Source organism: Panthera leo, chromosome E3 (assembly GCF_018350215.1).
Source record: "Panthera leo isolate Ple1 chromosome E3, P.leo_Ple1_pat1.1, whole genome shotgun sequence".
Lineage (NCBI taxonomy): Eukaryota > Metazoa > Chordata > Mammalia > Carnivora > Felidae > Panthera > Panthera leo.
This window is the reverse complement of record NC_056694.1, coordinates 6,562,901-6,580,175: the sequence shown is the minus strand read 5'-3', so window position 1 is coordinate 6,580,175 and position 17,275 is coordinate 6,562,901. Positions and strand designations below refer to the sequence as shown.

The window sequence follows — 17,275 nt, the reverse complement described above, 5'->3', positions numbered from 1 at the left end:
GCCAAATGCAATGTGACCCTGGGTTGTTGTTTTTTTTTTTCTGATTAGAAATAAAATTGCTATAAAACACATTCTTGGGACAACTGGGAAAAGTCTGAATATAGACTGCATTTTAGATGTTATTAGGAAATTAAATTCTTTTTCTTAAGCATGTTAAAAGTGATGCGATTATGTAGGAGACTAACCTTACTTGTAGGAGAAGCATGCCATGCTACTTAGGGGTGAAGGTTATGTCCATGCGTGCTCTCAAATAATTCAGAAAAAAAATTATATAGATAGAAAGTAGGTATGGACAAGTGATAATAATTACTTATCTACATAGAGGATATATAGCGTGTTCATTTATACCATTTTTCAACTTTTCCGTATATTGAAATCTCTCAGATAAAAAAACTGGAAAAAATAAAAAGAAACTTGGCTAAGAACATATCCACAGCAGTAACCTAAAGTACTCAGCCATGCAGCATCAAAGTGCTTTCTCTAATGACAGATATGACGTTCAATGTTCTGTGTGTACAGTCCTTGCCCTCGCAGAACTTGCCATCTAGCACAGAGACCGGTACCTGAATAAATCACTTTTTTAAAAAATGTGCTCAGTACACAAAGGATGGATAGCACACTACAGGGATAGCAGAGGACAATTCAGCCCAAGGGAAGACCTGCAAGGAGGCAGGATCTACATGGAATCTTATCCCCAAAAGGGGATTGCATTGTGCAAAGATTTTCACCTGCTCTTTGGCAAGAACTACTATACATGGCACATATGTGTACATGTGCACATGGAAAAATCTCACTTCCCTTAGCTACGTGCAATGCACACAAATGCTTTCTATCCCAGTCCAGTCATGCTTACTTTTTTCTTTTACCCTCAGTGCTGGTTGCAACTCACTCCAATAAATTAATTTTATGACCCACTAGTTGCTTTGACCTACATTTGAAAAAATACTGTGTTCAAGGACCCAACAAATTTCAAAATGACTGGAAGGAGCGGCCCCCAGAGAACTGAAGACGTCAATAGGCAGAGCAGAGACGTGAAGGGTCTTGTAGAGTTACATCCTAAGGGCCATGAGAGGCCTCTGGTAAATTAAAGCAGCCATATTTGGGCGCCAATGCCAAAATTCCTCTTCCTCTTACTATCTTCCCTTTCCCAGATTCCATCCTCTAACAGAGCACAGGAAGAACCTCTCATTCAGGGGAGCCCAAGGCTGCGCCCACAGCACGGCTAAGGACTACCAGGCCAGCCCCCTCCAGGACTGGAGATTTTAGAATGTGTGCACAGGCTTAGGTTATAGCCTCCTCTGGAAGCATTTTCATATTTTCCCAGGTTCAGGGTAGAGGACAAGCAAGAATAACTGTCTGTTGGAAAATGGGGTGGAGTCCCCATGAGCTGGAGCTCTGACTTCCCCCAGACTCTGTGCTTCCTTGGGCCAGAGTTCCCAAGGGAAAACCCAAACTGTAGTTTTACCAGTTAACAGAACTGGGAAGTGAGCAGGCCTCTGCTCTCCAGCCCCCAGACCTGGTTTACTGCACTTAGGGAATCCACCCACTAGCTGGCTCCATTCCCAATGCCAGGGCCCCACAGCTCCTTCACCTGGGATACCTTCTCTCTCCTTTCACATAGGCTCCTGAAGTGCTCCACACTCCCAGTCCAGCCCTCTTGCTAGCCCTCAGTGACTACGCCACAGATCCTATGTGATCTTTTTGTGTCTTTCAGCACCTGTGAAGCATTGTTGTCGCCTATTGCATATATAGGTTCCCAACCTTGAATGCACATTAGAATTCGCTGGTAACTTGCAAAATCCCAATATCCAGGTCATACTCAATTCCATAAAATCTCTGAGATTGGGACTGAGGTACTTTGAAAGCCCCCCAGGTGATACAGTATTCTACCTAAGAATTCCCGCTCTATTATGTCCTGTTGCAGCTAGGAGCCATGAATGGGCAAGGATGTGGGGTTACTATGGCTTCAGGTGATCAGTCATCCTGGTTCGCACAGGACTGAGCATTTTCTCAGATGTGAGACTTCCAATACTAAGACTGAGAAAAGCCTGGCCAACCTGGATGAGCGGCTGCCCTCATGTTCACCTGAGGTCTAACAGCTTAGTCAATTTTCTGGCCACTAGTAATACTTGTGCCCAAAGAACCAGAGCCCCACTTTAGTGGGTTTTTTTCCTACATCTTTTTTTTTTTTTAAGTAATCTCTACACCCTACATGGGGCCTGAACTTAACAACTCTGAGATCAAGAGTTGCATGCTCCACTGACTGAGCCAGCCAGGAGCCGCTCCCCCACTACTTTAGTGCCTTTGATACGGCTAGACAAACTCTTTGCTCTCCTTTCCTGGTCTCCACGGACACCTCCACCCTTGGAGCCTGGTCCATGACCCTGCACAATGACTTTGTCCTGAGATGCCCCTCCCTGCTATTCTTCTCTGCCAGTCAGAATCCTGCCCAGTCTGTGGGGCACCTCAGTCAGTTAAGCGTCCAACTCTTGATCTTGGCTCTGGTCATGATCCTACCGTTCATGAGTTCAAGCCTGCGTTGGGCTCTGTACTGACAATGTGGAGCCTGCTTGAGATTCCCTCTCTCATGCACTCTCTGCCCTCCCAACATGTGCTTTCTCTCTCTCTTTCTCTCAAAATGGATAAATACCCTTAAAGAAAAAAATCCTGCCCAGCCTTCAAACCCAACTCATCAAGCCCTGCCTCATCCCTGAAGCTTCTCAAGACCCCACAGAAGGAAAGGGCCCATTCTGTGGTGAAAGGAGTGGGGAGGGACTCGAGAAGGGTCACATGCCGAGTAGAGTAAGAGGGCACACCAGCTCAGAGGTTAGACCAGGCCTCACAGAGTGCAAGTCCATACTTGGGACATCTAGATGGCAAGGTGACCCTTAGTTAGTGCTAATAATCATCTCTAGATTATACAGAGAGGAAGGTAGAGGAGTGTAGATAGAAGAGCTGAGACAAACAACAAGACTTTGGTGTCCAGTAAACAGATTCATTCCACAGCCACCCACTCAATACCTACTGTGTGCACAGCACGAGACCAGGCATGGAAGCTGCAGGACAGGCAAGTTTCAATTTTAAGAGTCTACAATGTAAGTATAATTTTCACTTGATATTTTAAATAATCATTAATCCAGACTAACTAGGGGTAAAACAATCTTATTTTTTTGTGATAAAAAATAAGCATTTACAACAAAGTAGGTATTTTTCTCAGATACCTAGAATAAATCTAACAATGTACTACCCAGTAGAGATATTTTTGGGATTTATTTCAGTGATAAAAATATTCATGGTAATGAGTACTCAAAAGTTTTTGTGTGTTTTTTTTAATTGTATCCATTATGGGAGCACCTGGCTGGCACAGCTGGTGAAGCATGTGACTCTTGATCTCAGGGTCATGAATTCAAGTCCCATGTTTGGGTGCAGAGATTTCTTAAAAATAAAAATCCTATTCATTTTTGAGAGAGAGCAAGCGCTAGCACACACATGAGTGGGGGAGGGGCAGAGACAGAGAGGAGAGAGGGGAGACAGAGGATCCGAAGCAGGCTCTGCACTGACAGCAGAGAACCCAATGCAGGGCTCAAACTCCCAAACCATGAGATCATGACCTGAGCTGAAGTCAGATGCTCAACCAACTGAGCCATCCAGGCACCCCAAAATAAAAAAATCCTTAAAAAAATGATCTATTATGTATCACACTATTCAATTTTTTCCTCAACAATTACCCAGTAGTGAAGCTCTGCCTCAGGTTACGATGTAATTTTTGTTATAAAGGAGTTTGAACTGTGGCTTTTTCTCAAAGGAAATCTTGAAAATTATTATTGAAGTTTTGTTTCAAAAACAGCCAGAAGTTACCCATTTCTCTCCACCTAAACTTAAAATAAATGTGTACCTGTCACAAGAACAGTGACCTTGAGTATGACTAGGATTCAATCAGAGGGGTAAAACCACGAGGACACACACACACACACACACACACACACACACACACAACCTAGGGAAGGCAAAGGAGGATCCAGGGGAAGGTGGACCCTTTGCAGGCCCAGCTGCTGACTAGCAACGACATGGGTGAGTTACAAAATAACTGCTGCTTTTTTTCTGCCCTCCCAGTCTCCCAAGAATCTCCCTCTCTAGCCCTCAAGAACCAAAAATTACAGGAAAGGGAAGTCTGGCAAGTGCATTTCAACCTACCCAAGCTGACATATAACAAAGCCCGTGACATGTCATACTGAAGTTATTTGGCCTAGAAATTTTGCCTGTTTATTAAGTGCATTTAGGTCATATAAAACAAGAGATTCAATAATTTGCAGGACACTGAGGAGCGAAATGCTGGTCCAAGACCCAAGGGTCACTTCCATCAAGAGTTACAACAGAATAGATGAGCTAGAAAGAGAGCTACTGGGTTCAAAGGTCACCTTGCTGCTTTCCTGATCTATGAGTCTGAATCCAGAATTCCCTGATTCTTTCTTCCCTGGAGTGGATCTGACTCATTCCATTTTCAGAAGACAACTGGGAAGATCTGAAAAGCAAACCACAAATCTCCCTGTGATGCAGATCCTAAACATCAAATAAACAGCAGCACTAACTGAAGGTTCCACTTAGCCATCACCTTGGTAGTGCTGCATTAGGTTCCTTTCACACCCCTCTCTGACACACTTTCCTCCAAGGTGAACCTAATGATGCTGAATAAGGTGGAAACTCTGTCTAAAGGTTTTCATGTGTTGAACACATCCATGAGATCTATCCACTATCTGGATTTTCACATCTTAATAAGAGTTGAGCCAGGACTGGAGGCTGTACACCCTCATGAAACCCAAAGGGTTTCTTCCCCATGCGGGCTCTCTGGCATTCAATCAGAGCTGAACTCTGACCAAAGGCTCTATCTACCATCTTCATTTCATTCGCAGTTTCTCTCTTATATGGATTCCCAGATGATCAGAAAGGCATGAACTGTACGTGAAGGTTTTCCCACACTCCTTACATTCAGAAGCTTTTACTCCACTGTGAGTTTTCTGGTGCTGAATAAGGTGAGAGTTCTGACTGAAGGCCTTCCCACATTCACTACATTCATTGGGTTTCTCTCCAATGTGAATTCTATGGTGTTTAATAAGAAGTGAACTCCTACTAAAAGATTTCCCACACTTGCTGCAATCATAAGGAGCCTCCCCTGTGTGGACTCTGTGGTGTTTAATGAGGTGCAAGTTACAACTGTAAGCTTTCCCAGTCATTGCATTCATATGGTCTCTCTTTGGTGTGAACTCACTGATGTTCTATTAGATTTGAGCTCTGGCTGAAGGCCTCCCCACACTCACTACACACATAGGGTTTCTCCCTCATGTGGATTCTCCGGTGTCAAGTAAGACTTGAGCTCTGAACAAAAGCTTTCCCACATTCATTACACATATAAGGCATTTCTCCTGTATGAGTTATCTGATGCTGGATAAGGTGTGAACTGCACCAGAAGGCTTTCCCACAGTTACTGCATTCATAGGGTTTTTCTTCAGTATGTATTCTTTGATGCTGGATAAGGTTTGAACTATGGCCAAAAGTTTTTCCACATTCATGACACTCAAAAGTCTTCCCTTGTGTGTGGATTCTTTCATGCTGAAAAAGGTATGAGTTTCGCCTAAATAACTTTCCACAAATACTACACATTTGGGATGTCTCTTCAATTAAGAATCTGTGGCTGTTGGATAGAGTTTATGACGTTACAGAAGTTTCATCTGCATTCATAGAGCCCCTCGTGTTTGTTTTGTTCACATTCATCTCCTTCAGGTAGTGTAGCCCTACTTCAAGACTTTTCTGCTTTATAATTAATCGATCCTCAGTCCAGGTCTCACCATCTGACAGAAAATATAAAAAAGGTAAAATGTAATAAGAAAAATTCCTGGTGGGAAACAGGATGGTCAGAGTATTCAAGAAGGATTTGGTTCAACAAAAAGTATGAAAAATGGCCCTGCAGTACAGAGAAAAGATGGATACAAGTTGTGCAGAACTGGAGAAAGCAGTGGGAAACTAAAATTAGGGTTTATATATGAAGTAGCTAACCAGACAGACGTACTGGGATTAGCAGAAAGGAAAGCGGTGTTTGGGGGAAGTAGAAGTATCTCAGAACATTAGAAGGGAGATTCTGGGGTCTCTGTGTGGGGAGGGGAAGGGACTAAACAAATCAATTAAAGAGGAGTATCCTACCCCAGAGGTTCTGTCTACATGGTACCCTGGCCTCGTGATTGTCTCTGAGGTAACAGGGAAGACTATCTTCACATCATCAAATGCCAACACCTTCTTCACCAGAGCATCTCTCTATACACAGATGCTCACTCATGGACAGACACACTCAGACCAACTTATGTGCATCTTTAAAAAATACTGCAAATTGGGAAGATTTAATAAAGGAAAGGGGAGAAGAGGAAGAGTTGTTTAAAATATGAAGCATGGAGTAGAAATATTTCCAAGTCGATTTCAACTCTAACAGAACATACAAAAATAAACCCTGCACCCTAACTGCATTTAAAGGAGACATGATAGAAAAACATTGCCTGTTTAATACATTCCTCCTCTCAAGAAATACTTATGAAATAAGGCTCACTGAAGCTAGAGAAGTTTTTGTTTTTGTTTTGTTTTGTTTTGTTCGCAGTGGTATTAAAGAAAGCAGGCCCTCTACCAACAGGGATCTTTCTGAAAGAAGGGAGTGCTGAGGAATATCCAATGCAGCATTTCCATCAGCAGGGAAAGCCTAGAATATAAACAGCTCTGATTTTATTTGGTAATAGTCATTTTATTGAAGGAATTTAATAATTATCTGTGATGTCTTATCACTTGTTCTCCACATCCAGATATGCTCTCATCCTCTGTATGTTCAATTTAGATATTGTATTTGTAAAAATTTTCTTCTTGTAATAAGAACTTTTAAGGTCCTCTCTCACAGCAACTTTCAAACATACTCTTCAGCATTATCAACTATAGTTGCCATGTTGTACATTACATCCTCAGGATTTATTTACCTTGTAACTGGAAGTTTCTACTTTTTGACACCCTTCATCCAATTCCCCCAGGCCCACCCCCAACATCTGGCAATCACCAGTTTGTTTTCTGTGTCTAAGAGTTGGGGTGGGGTTTTTTTTGTTTGTTTTTTTGGATGTCATATATAAGTGAGATCATACAGTATCTGTCTTTCTCTGATTTATTTCACTTAGCATAATATCCTCAAGGTCCATCCATGTTTCCAAAAATGACAGATTTCCTTTTCATGGCTGAACAATATTCCACTGTGTATACACATGTATATTTGTATGTATACCATATGTGCTTTATCCACTCATCCATCAATGGACACTTAGGCCGTTTCCAAGTCTTGGCTGTTGTACATAATGCTGTAATGAACATGGGGGGTGCAGATATCTTTTTGAGATTTGTGCTTTTGTTTCCCTCAGATAAACACACAGAAGTGAATTGCTGGATCATATGGTAGTTCTATTGGTAGTTCATCAATTTACATCCTCACCAACAGTGTATAAGAATTCCTTTTCTCCACATCCTCACCAACACTTGTTACTTCTTGTTATTTAAATGACAGCCATTCTAACAGGTGTGAATGGACTACTGGGTTAATGTTTTTATATCCATTTGCACATGTGTTTAACTGTTTACCTTGTAAGTGACACAAATTGCAAACACAGAGACTAGGTCTAAAAAGTTAGGTACTTTGAAAAAAAAAAGTGACAAAGGCATCAGTCAAGCCCAAACAAATAGGTAGGCAGGCCAATTCTTTTTCGCAAGATACCAAAATGAACTGGTACTGTAAATTCAAGTCATTCACTGCACAATCCAACAGAACTTACTGTGGTTATGTAACTGTTCCACATCTGCACTGTCCAATACAGTAGCCAGTAGTCACAGATGGCTACTGAGCACTTGAAATGTGGCTAGTGCAACTGAGGAGCTGAACTTTTAATTGTATTTAATTAATTTCAATGTAGTTAGCCCATTGTAGCTGGTGCTACCCTACTGGACAGCTTAACTCTAGAAACTTCTAAGTCTTCCAGATTTGTCCCACAGGCCTAGGAGCATCTAAACCCAGAAGCCCTTCAAAACTGGGATCATTAATAAGGTGAGACATCAGACAGAGAAGCTAATAAAGTCTTCATCAGCTCATCAAAAGTCAAAGAGCAATAGCCTGGGCATGCCTCCATTTGGTCTTGAGGCCAAATGAGGGTTTCTTCTGTATCTCCCTGACCCGGCCTCTGTCTTTCCAGGCTTGTTCTGATCCTCTCCCCTACACCAAATCTTTTCTTTTTGTTGAACCAATCGCTTTGTTGTCTCCAACAACATGTGAAGGCTTAGGCATGCTAGAGGATGAGCCTTTTATTTGGGCCGACAGACAGAGGATCTGACAGCCTGCCCGACATAGTCAAGAATGCAAATCCTACAGCTCTCAGGCTCCATTCAATAGCACCTTCTTCATTGGCTGAAAGTGATCCTTGTAGAATTCTTCAATACTTCTCCTCTTTATGAGTCCTGTGACACTTCACTCATTCACATCCATCTTACTGAGCACCAACAATATGCCAGGTACAGTTCCAAGTGCTGAGATACACCAGTGGGCAAATAGGCAAAAACTCTGCCTTCTAAGATATTTCATTTTAGTAAGGGAGCTGGACAAGAAACCTTATAAATTACATACTCTTAGAGGAAGAAGATACACGTACCATAGAGAAAGCAAGGAAGAGGAGTAGAGTGCCAGGGGGAGGGAGTGGGCAGAAGGGTTCCAATTTTACATACCATGGTCAAAGAAGGACTAAGAAAATGACACTGAAGCAAAGACTTGAAGGAGATAAGGGTATCTGAGAAAGAGCATTGCACATAGAAGAAATAACAAGTGCAAAGGCCCTGGGTGTTCAAGGAGGCAATGTGATGGGAATGCAATGAGCAGGGGGAGGGGTAGTAAGAAATGAGGTCACAGACATTAAAAGGGAATCAGAGAACATAGGACCCTATAGGCTACTGGAAGAGGTGTTCTTTCGCCGAGTGAGATGGGGAGCCACAGGAGGCTTTTGACCAGAGGAAGACAAGACCTGGCATTTTAACAGGATCACATCGGCTGCTATTTTGGATAGACTGTAGGAAGGCAAATGGTAGAGGCAGGACAACCAGCCAGGAGGCTGCTGCAATAGTTCAGGTGAAAGATGATGGCACCCTGGACCAAGACTGTGGTGGAGAAGGTAGTAAGAATTACTTGGATTCTGGAAAACGTTGATAGTTGTGTGGACAGGAGTACTGACTGCTGGATATGAATATGAGAGAAGCTGTTTCTCTCTGGGTTAAGTAGCTGAAGGGATTGTGTTCTCATCTCCTGAAATGGGGAATATCTGTAACAGGCTACGGCACCTCCAATAATCTAAAGACACATTTCCATGTGGCTCTCATACCAGTCTCTTGAGATCAATAGGTCTCAAATCTGTTCCTCCTTCTGGAGTTTGAATATTTGGTATAATATTCTTGCAACTCTCCTGTAGCTTTAGCATTTTAGCACTGACAATGATCAGTGACTCCTTTCTCTGCCCTCACATCCACTCGGTAAACAAGTACTATTGCTTCTACCTACAGCACACTTCTTGATTTTTGTCCCTACCTTCCTGTTATCACTTCTTGATTTTTGTCTCTACCTTCCTGTTATCACTATTCATGTCCTAAAGTCAGATCCTAAGCAACTCTCACCTCCCATACCACACTCAACAAGTCAGATTCTCTTCCTTCATATGCAATGCTCACCAGCTAGCCTCCTGTTAAGAAAAGCTAACATATCATACCTCAACATCTGCTGACCAAACTAAGCTCTTGGGCCTGGCATTCTTCTCCCACAATCTTACTCCACTCTGACTTACAGACTCATCCCCTATCACGTCTTCTCTATACTCCAATTAATGTGAACTATTTCCTGAACATGTATATCCCCACACACATCCTTCTCCTCCACCTGGAACAGCCTCCATTCTAATGTCACCTATCAAAATCCTAGACCTTCAAGACCCAGCTCAAAGGCAGCCTCCTTCCTGAAACCTAACCCGGCTCTAACCCTAGCTGGAAGTGATCTCTCCTTTGAATCTCTAAAGCATTCAGTTCCTACCTCTTTCATGATATTTAACCACAGTCTTTGGGCCTCTCCTCAGAAGTATTTGTGTGTGTGTGTGTGTGTGTGTGTGTGTGTGTGTGTGTGTGTGAGAATTTATATTCAAAGCACCTCAAAATAAAAGATGTCTTCCATTTCTTTTTCTCCAAGCCCACTACTATGAAAAGAGTCCTGTGCACATTAGGTGCTTCAAAATGCTCCTGATTATTTCCCGGCAATTCATTAAAAGGAAGTTCCGCTCCATCAAGAGAAGAATCTATAAATCACTGACGGTTCCAAAAAGACCATTTATAAAAAGTCTCCAGGACTGAGGCTCAAATAAAATTCAGAGAGGTAGATCTCTTCATAGATCAGAGCCACTTTTAGAAAAAATATCAGGGCACCTGGCTGGCGCAGTCAGACATCTGACTCTCGATTTTGGCTCAGGTCATGATCCCAGGGTCGTGAGATCAAGCCCCGCATCAAATTGAGTTCTGCACTGAACGTGGAGACTGCTTAAGATTCCCATTCTCTCTCTCTCTCTGCCCCTCTCCCCTGCTTGCACTCTCTAAAATGAAATTTAAAACAAAATTCTTTTTAAAGAAAAGAAGGGGGTGCCTGGGTGGCTCAGTCAGTTGAACATCTGAATTAGGCTCAGGTCATGATCTCACAGCTTGTGGGTTCAAGCCCTACAATGGGCCCTGTGCTGACAGCTCAGAGCCTGGAGCCTGCTTCAGATTCTGTGTCTCCCTCTCTCTCTGCCTCTCCCCTGTTCATTCTCTCTCCGTCACTCAAAAATAAACAAACATTAGGGGCGCCTGGGTGGCTCAGTCAGTTAGGCATCTGACTTCAGCTCAGGTCATGATCTCGCGTTTCATGGGTTCGAGCCCCGCATCAGGCTCTGTGCTGACAGCTCAGAGCCTGAGTCTGCTTTGGATTCTGTGTCTCCCTCTCTCTCTGCCCATCCCCCACTCACGGTCTGTCTGTCTGTCTCTCTCTCTCTCTCTAAAATAAATATTAAAAAAATAATAAACATTTTAAAAATTAAAAAAAAAAAGAAAAAATATCAAAAACTTGGATCCAAACTCTGGTAGACAGCAGGGCCCCCTAGAACGCCTCAACAGACAGTGGCCAGTCTGAGACAGAGCTAGAGAAGCCCAGGAAGAGAGCAGTTGCCCTTTGAAATAAGCAAATCAAATGTGTCCCTGTGGACAAAGGTTTAAAAGAAAGTTTCTTGGCTGATCTGCTTTTAATTTAGAGGAAAGGGGGAAATCTATGCAGTTCTTCAAGTAGTTTAACTACAAAGCTGTGTGATCTCAAGTATATTCACTTCTAACAGCAGGAGAAATGAGTAATACTGTACTGTGTCAAATAATGCCCCCCCCCTCATGTCTACCTGGAATCTCAGAATGTGACCTTATTTGGAAGCAGAGTCTTTGCAGAGTTCAGATGAGGTCATAATGGATTGGGGGGTTGGGGCTAAATCCAATGACTGATATCTTTATAAGAGAAAGAAGAGGAAGATTCAGATATGGAAACACAGAAAAGAAGGTCATGTGACAACAGAGACAGAGATTCAATGATACAGCCATAAGCCAAGGAGCCCCAAGAATTGCTGGGGACCACCAGAAGCTAGGATCAGTCAAAGACGGATTCCTCTCTAGAACCTTCAGAGGTAGAAAGGCCCTCTTGGACTTCTAGCTTACAAAATGGTGAGAATATAGTTCTGCTGTATTAAGCCATGCAGTTGTGGTAATTTGTTATGGCAACCCTAGGAAATGAATACACTTCCTGTTTGATTTAACCAATCAAAAACATATAGACCACCCACTATGTGCAGGATACTGGCAGAAGGATTGTAATGCTGCCTCAAAGCAGAATTAGGAAGGACAACCCCTACCTAGGTGATTGGAGATGGCATCCTCAAAGAATGACCTGGAGAGGGATCTTGACTATGATCAGGATCTACAAGGTAAAGAGTATTCCAGAAACAAGTAATAGCATATGCTAAGGCTCAGCAACATAAAAGGGAACACTAAGTTTAAGGAATAGTGAAAAAAAATTCAATATGACTGAAATGTATGCTCCATGTGGGCAGGAAACAGGAGATGTAGTGAAAAAATAGAGTAGAGCCACCTATGAAGAGGCATATAAGCCACACCCAGGGCTTTGCACTTTATTTTATAGGCAAAGACTAACATGATCAAATTTGTTCCCAGGGAAATTCTTCTGGCAGCAGTATGGAGGAGAGCCTAGAGTGGGGGGCATGACCAATAGCATAGTGATGTATCAACAATCCAAGAAAAACAGGACGGGACTAAAATGAGGAAATGGCAGTGACAGGCAACTGAATCAGGCACTTTTTGAAGAAAAACTGACAGGATGTGGTGGCTGACTGAATATGGAGGGAAGGAGAATAGTAGAGTATGACTCCCAAGTTTTCTAGCTTGGGAAAATCAGTTACTAAAATTAACTAAGGTTGTTATTGGAGGGAAGGGAGGTGGGGACTGGCAGAAAACAGTGTGCTCTGAGGTACACCCATGAACATCTAGTATTCAGGAGCCAGGTGGCAGCAAGAGCAGCAAATAGCGGTTAAGTAAAGTCCTGGAAGGGGACAGGATCACGCACAGGAGTGAAAAAAGAGGGCTGAGAACAGTCTTAGGGAAAATCAACATTTAAAAACAGATGGAGAAACAGGAGTGGGAAAGGCCCGGAGAAGGCAAGAGGAAAACAAGAAGAAAATGATGCTTCTGAAACCAAAGAACAAGAGGTGAGGAAGAATGATCACATCAACAGACAATACTACGGGGTCAAAAAATTAAAGCTGAAAAAAATGTGTCCAATGGATTCATTATAGGTAAGCCACTGGCAACCTGGGTGTAACCAGTTCTGATGGAGCAGAAGCAGTACCCTGCATTCCAAAGATAATAGCAACTCATGAAGATTTTTTTTTAAGAGGTATGACAGTGAAGGGAACAAAGGCAATTATACCCAGTTTCCCCCTAATGTTCAATCAGCCACCAAGTCCTGCAGGTTTTCATGTAAATGTCACTTACAACTGTTTATTTCAGAAACTTCATGGAGGAGGCTGTCTTGCATGGGACGCTGGGATGAGTGGTGTTTGGATAGGCAGAGAATGTAGTGCACAGCAATGCATTAAGAAAAAGACACAGAGGCACAACAGTAGATAGTGCAAAGTGTCCTCAGCATTACCTTGTGTAGACACACCAGTCTTGCTCGGTTTATTTTGGGGAACACTAAGGAAAGACTCTCAAGTTGAGTTGAGGCCACCCTGCAGAGGGCCTTGAATGCCAAGTTATGGAGTATGGACTGGATGCAGTGGGCGCTGTGAACTAACAGAAGTAAATGAGTATTTTAATAAGGTGAGTACAGACACTTGGCCTTTTAGAAAGACTAACAACAGGGAGCCTGTGGTGTCTATCCCCTCTCATCTAAAATTTGATTCCTTGAACTTTAAATTCTTTCCAGGCCAAACCTGTGACTTTCTAAGGTTTCCTGGGCCAATACCCAGTTCCCAAGGATCTCCCTTGTGAACTTCTACCTTGTTTACTAACCCACAGCCTTTCAGTTAACTATTCTAACTCAACTCTAAGTTTGTGGGTGAGTAGGGGTTGGGTTTTCTTTCAACTTAGTCTCAACACCTCACAATAAAAGCTCAATAAATACTTGCCAAATTAAAAATTAGCCCGAAAACATAGTTTTTACACATAAATCTGTATAAGAAAATCTCCCCAAACATAAGCCATCTCAGAGCCCCTGATGTGGATTATCTAAGCCTATGTCTCCCAATTAAATAATCCATATCCATTTTTTTAATAGCCAGACATACACCAGATAATGAGGGGATAGCAGATTGAAATAAAAATGTTAATACCTATAGCTTAACCTCATTTTCCATCAGCAAGTGGCTGTCTTATCTACTGTACTCCACAGGAAAGGCACCCTCTTGGAGTTTATACCTCGGGTGGTAAGTGTATTTTCCCTAACGATGAAGGAGAGCTTGGGTAGAATGAGTGGAGGAGCCCGCTCCTTAACTGGTTATTTGCAGTATGGGACATACTTGGCTGGGTTCATTCATTTCTTTATTCACACATTTAGTGAGCTTCTCCAAAGGCCAAGCAAGTTAGCAGGTGCTGGAATGACAGATCCTCCAAGACTTATGCTAGGATAGTGCTGCTGCGGCAGATCTGCTCCACACAGAGAGAAAACGTTGGTTACAGGCTTTATTTACAGGTAATAGAGCCTCTGGTTAAAAAAAAAAAAAAAAAAAAAAAAAAAAAAAAAAAAAAGCAGTAGTTTTTCACAGGACAATCGTGTCCATCTGATCTGAGGCCGCGGGTCGGAAGGACTAAGTTTAGACAAAGAAAGCCAGCTAGGTCAGCTCCTCACCCTTGCTCTTTCGAGGCTCCTGCTCGGAGGATGGGCACAGGGACTCCGGGGACATCTGCTCAGGCAGCTTCTCCATGGGCTGGGTCCAATCCCCGGTGCTGCTCCAAGGCCAAGACTTCCCCTAAAATGTCTTCAGAGCGCGAGACAACGGACGGGCAGTCACTTCAGAAAAGGGAGGGAGAAGAGGGCAGATGCAGGGAAAACGGCAGGTTTCCCGGGAGAGGCTCCCAATTCACTCTCCCCAGGCCGGCTGGGCCCCGGCGCGGGGGCGCGGCCAGGCCTGCGGCCCCAACCCCGCACCACGGGCATCCCTTCGGCCCGAGCCCCCCGCCGCAGTCCGAGCTTCCCCCAGCCACGGCGCAGACCCGGAGCCCCGGCCCGTAGCCCCGACACTCACTGGCGCAGCCGCTCCGCAACGACGGCCACCTCGGCCCCCGGGGCAGGACTGGAAACTCGGGCTCCCCGGCGCGCACTTCCGGGTCCCGTCTAGGCAGCTCGGAGGTCTCCTCTCGATCGTGGGTTCTCCAGGGCCGCTGGGGAGCCGGACTCGGGAGCGGTGTGAAGATGGGGCCTCCTTTGGCGTTCGTCTTTCTCCAAGGAGGGATTGAGAGAGGATGGGCAATGTCCTTTCATTACCCAAGTGGACCTAGGGTCTAAATTGGTTTCCTTCTCATCGCCACTGTCCCGTGTGCACACCACTTGCCTCCTCCCTTGACCCTTGCCGTTTTACCACCCATCTTCACCTCTCTTTCTTCCAAATCACAAATCGAGGACCCTGCGGAGCCCGAATTTCATATCTATGCCCGCAGTCCAGCCAGTCCTTTCCTTTTGTGGCTTCAACTTGGCCAGTGTTCCCCCTTCACTACTCCCAGCGCCTCCCAATTGCGCCTCGAGTGTATAAGTAAGCAGGACATATCAATGCCAATGGGCTAAAAGAGGAAGAAAAGCCTTAGAAATAGGGTCAAGATTCAAAGAGCTTACAGTGCCCGGAGTTTGCCAGGGGCATATTTGACGTGTTGAAACAGTAAAGATGTTAGGGAAATTTGTTCATGATAAGGGGAGTTTCCTGCTAAACTCCGAAATAGCAGTTACCAGCTATGGAGTACTTAAACTGACCTTATCTCATTAATCTTCACGACAATCCCATGAAGTTTGTACTTTTTGTAATTTTAGTGCCAGAAACTGCAGACTCAGTAAGCAAGTAAAGGCAGCATTTAGAACCCTTGCCCGTTCAAACCAAAGCGTCCAGTCAAACTGCGCCCAGGAAGGACAATGGTTAGATGGAGTGGAGATTTGTAAATGAGCAAGTGCAGGAAAGAAAGACAGACACTGTCATTATGCCCAAGTTGTAAATTTATAAACATGGATGGAATACAAATATAAGAGGTTAACCATTTTCTAAAAGTGAAGAGTGAATGAGATCCATCAGCAAAATGAAAAATTCCAGTATTTCTTTGACTTGTACAGTGCACCATCTGCTTGAAATCATCCTTCCGGTCTGGGATTAAACACTCATTCCTCCATGCACTTGAATTTTTGAAGGGAGTGTAAGATGTGATACCATTAGGATACAAATGTTAGCAAAAAGAGACAGATGTCACAGTTTGATGACTCCAGTAAGGAGTGCCTAAGGGGAGGCAATTCCTACCAGTCTAGGATTCCTGATGGTCTCTCAAGTTCATATTTAAGCTCTCCAAATCCAGGGTACTCCCCTGGACAATGCTAGTCCTGCACTGCTAACTGCTTGCTCCTTAGTTAGTTCCCTTTTTTCGATTTTATGCCAAACACTTATATGTTCACTGGTTTTTATATTGGTGTTTATAGTAACTTTTTGGCACTTAACAGATGACCAGTACCTTTTACATTATCTTATTTAATTTTCATGCTACTGTTAACCATTGTACAGATGAGGGAACTAGGGAGGCTAAGTAAAATTTCCAAAGTCACACAGCTAGTAAACAACAAAGTACATAGGTAAGTCTAATTCCAAAGCCATTGCTTTGGTAACTAATCTGCTTTAGTCTTCATTGCTTAATGGTTTGATTCCTGTATGTTAACTGTACCCACAGGCTACTACTACTGAATATCCTAGCACCTGGCAATAGTATTACTGAATGAATGAAAAGAATCGTTGAGATTACATTTTCAGATGTGGGAATCCCATTGTGCTTTGCAGTTATGATACCTCAGGGACCTCTTTGGAACTTCATTCTTAAATTTCCTCAGTTGCCTACATCCCACTTCCTAGGGTGAGACATTACTCCAGAGAGCTTAATTACCTCAAAGATGCCATAGTCCTTCATCTGAAACCCTTACAACATGCTCTCTTTTGCCTGAAATCCTCCCCTTGCTCCTTCCTCTTCCAGTGGTCTCCATCTGTCTAGTCTACCTCTATTCACTCTTTTGCTCAAGCCAAAAACCTAGGAATCAAACTTGATTTTCCCATTACCCACTTTACTCCACTGCTATAATTTAACCAGAAGTGATAGTAAACCTAAGAATACAAGTCCATCAATCAGCAAATTCCAGTTAGCAGGATAAAAAGCATATTCTGGGCACTGAGAAGTGTAAATATAAATCTAGTAATGGGCATGGAGGTACCTTGACAGGAGGTAAGAATTTGGGAGCTCTGACCTGTGGCCTGTCATTGACAAAACTATCTAAGCCTGTTTCAGGGAGCAGGGTCTCTGACTAGCTCCCCAAAGGTACTGTCTCCTAGTATCCCAGACAGCTCTGGGAGCATTCAGGATCAAC

At 43.4% G+C, this 17,275-nt stretch overlaps 1 protein-coding gene across 3 annotated transcripts in view; it reads right to left on the bottom strand.

The window, feature by feature from the left end:
• Positions 1–15,394, bottom strand: part of TMEM225B (transmembrane protein 225B) — a 29,019-nt gene extending 13,625 nt beyond the window's left edge. For 2 of the 3 annotated variants that reach the window (XM_042922682.1, XM_042922681.1), the window contains exons 1-2: positions 14,919–15,394; positions 14,522–14,683 (exon numbers count right to left, since the gene is read on the bottom strand). The gene's annotated coding sequence lies outside the window, so the exon portion shown is untranslated. The remainder of the gene's footprint in view (positions 1–14,521; positions 14,684–14,918) is intronic. The other variant, XM_042922680.1, reaches the window with a different exon arrangement.
• Between the last annotated feature and the right edge of the window lie 1,881 nt (positions 15,395–17,275).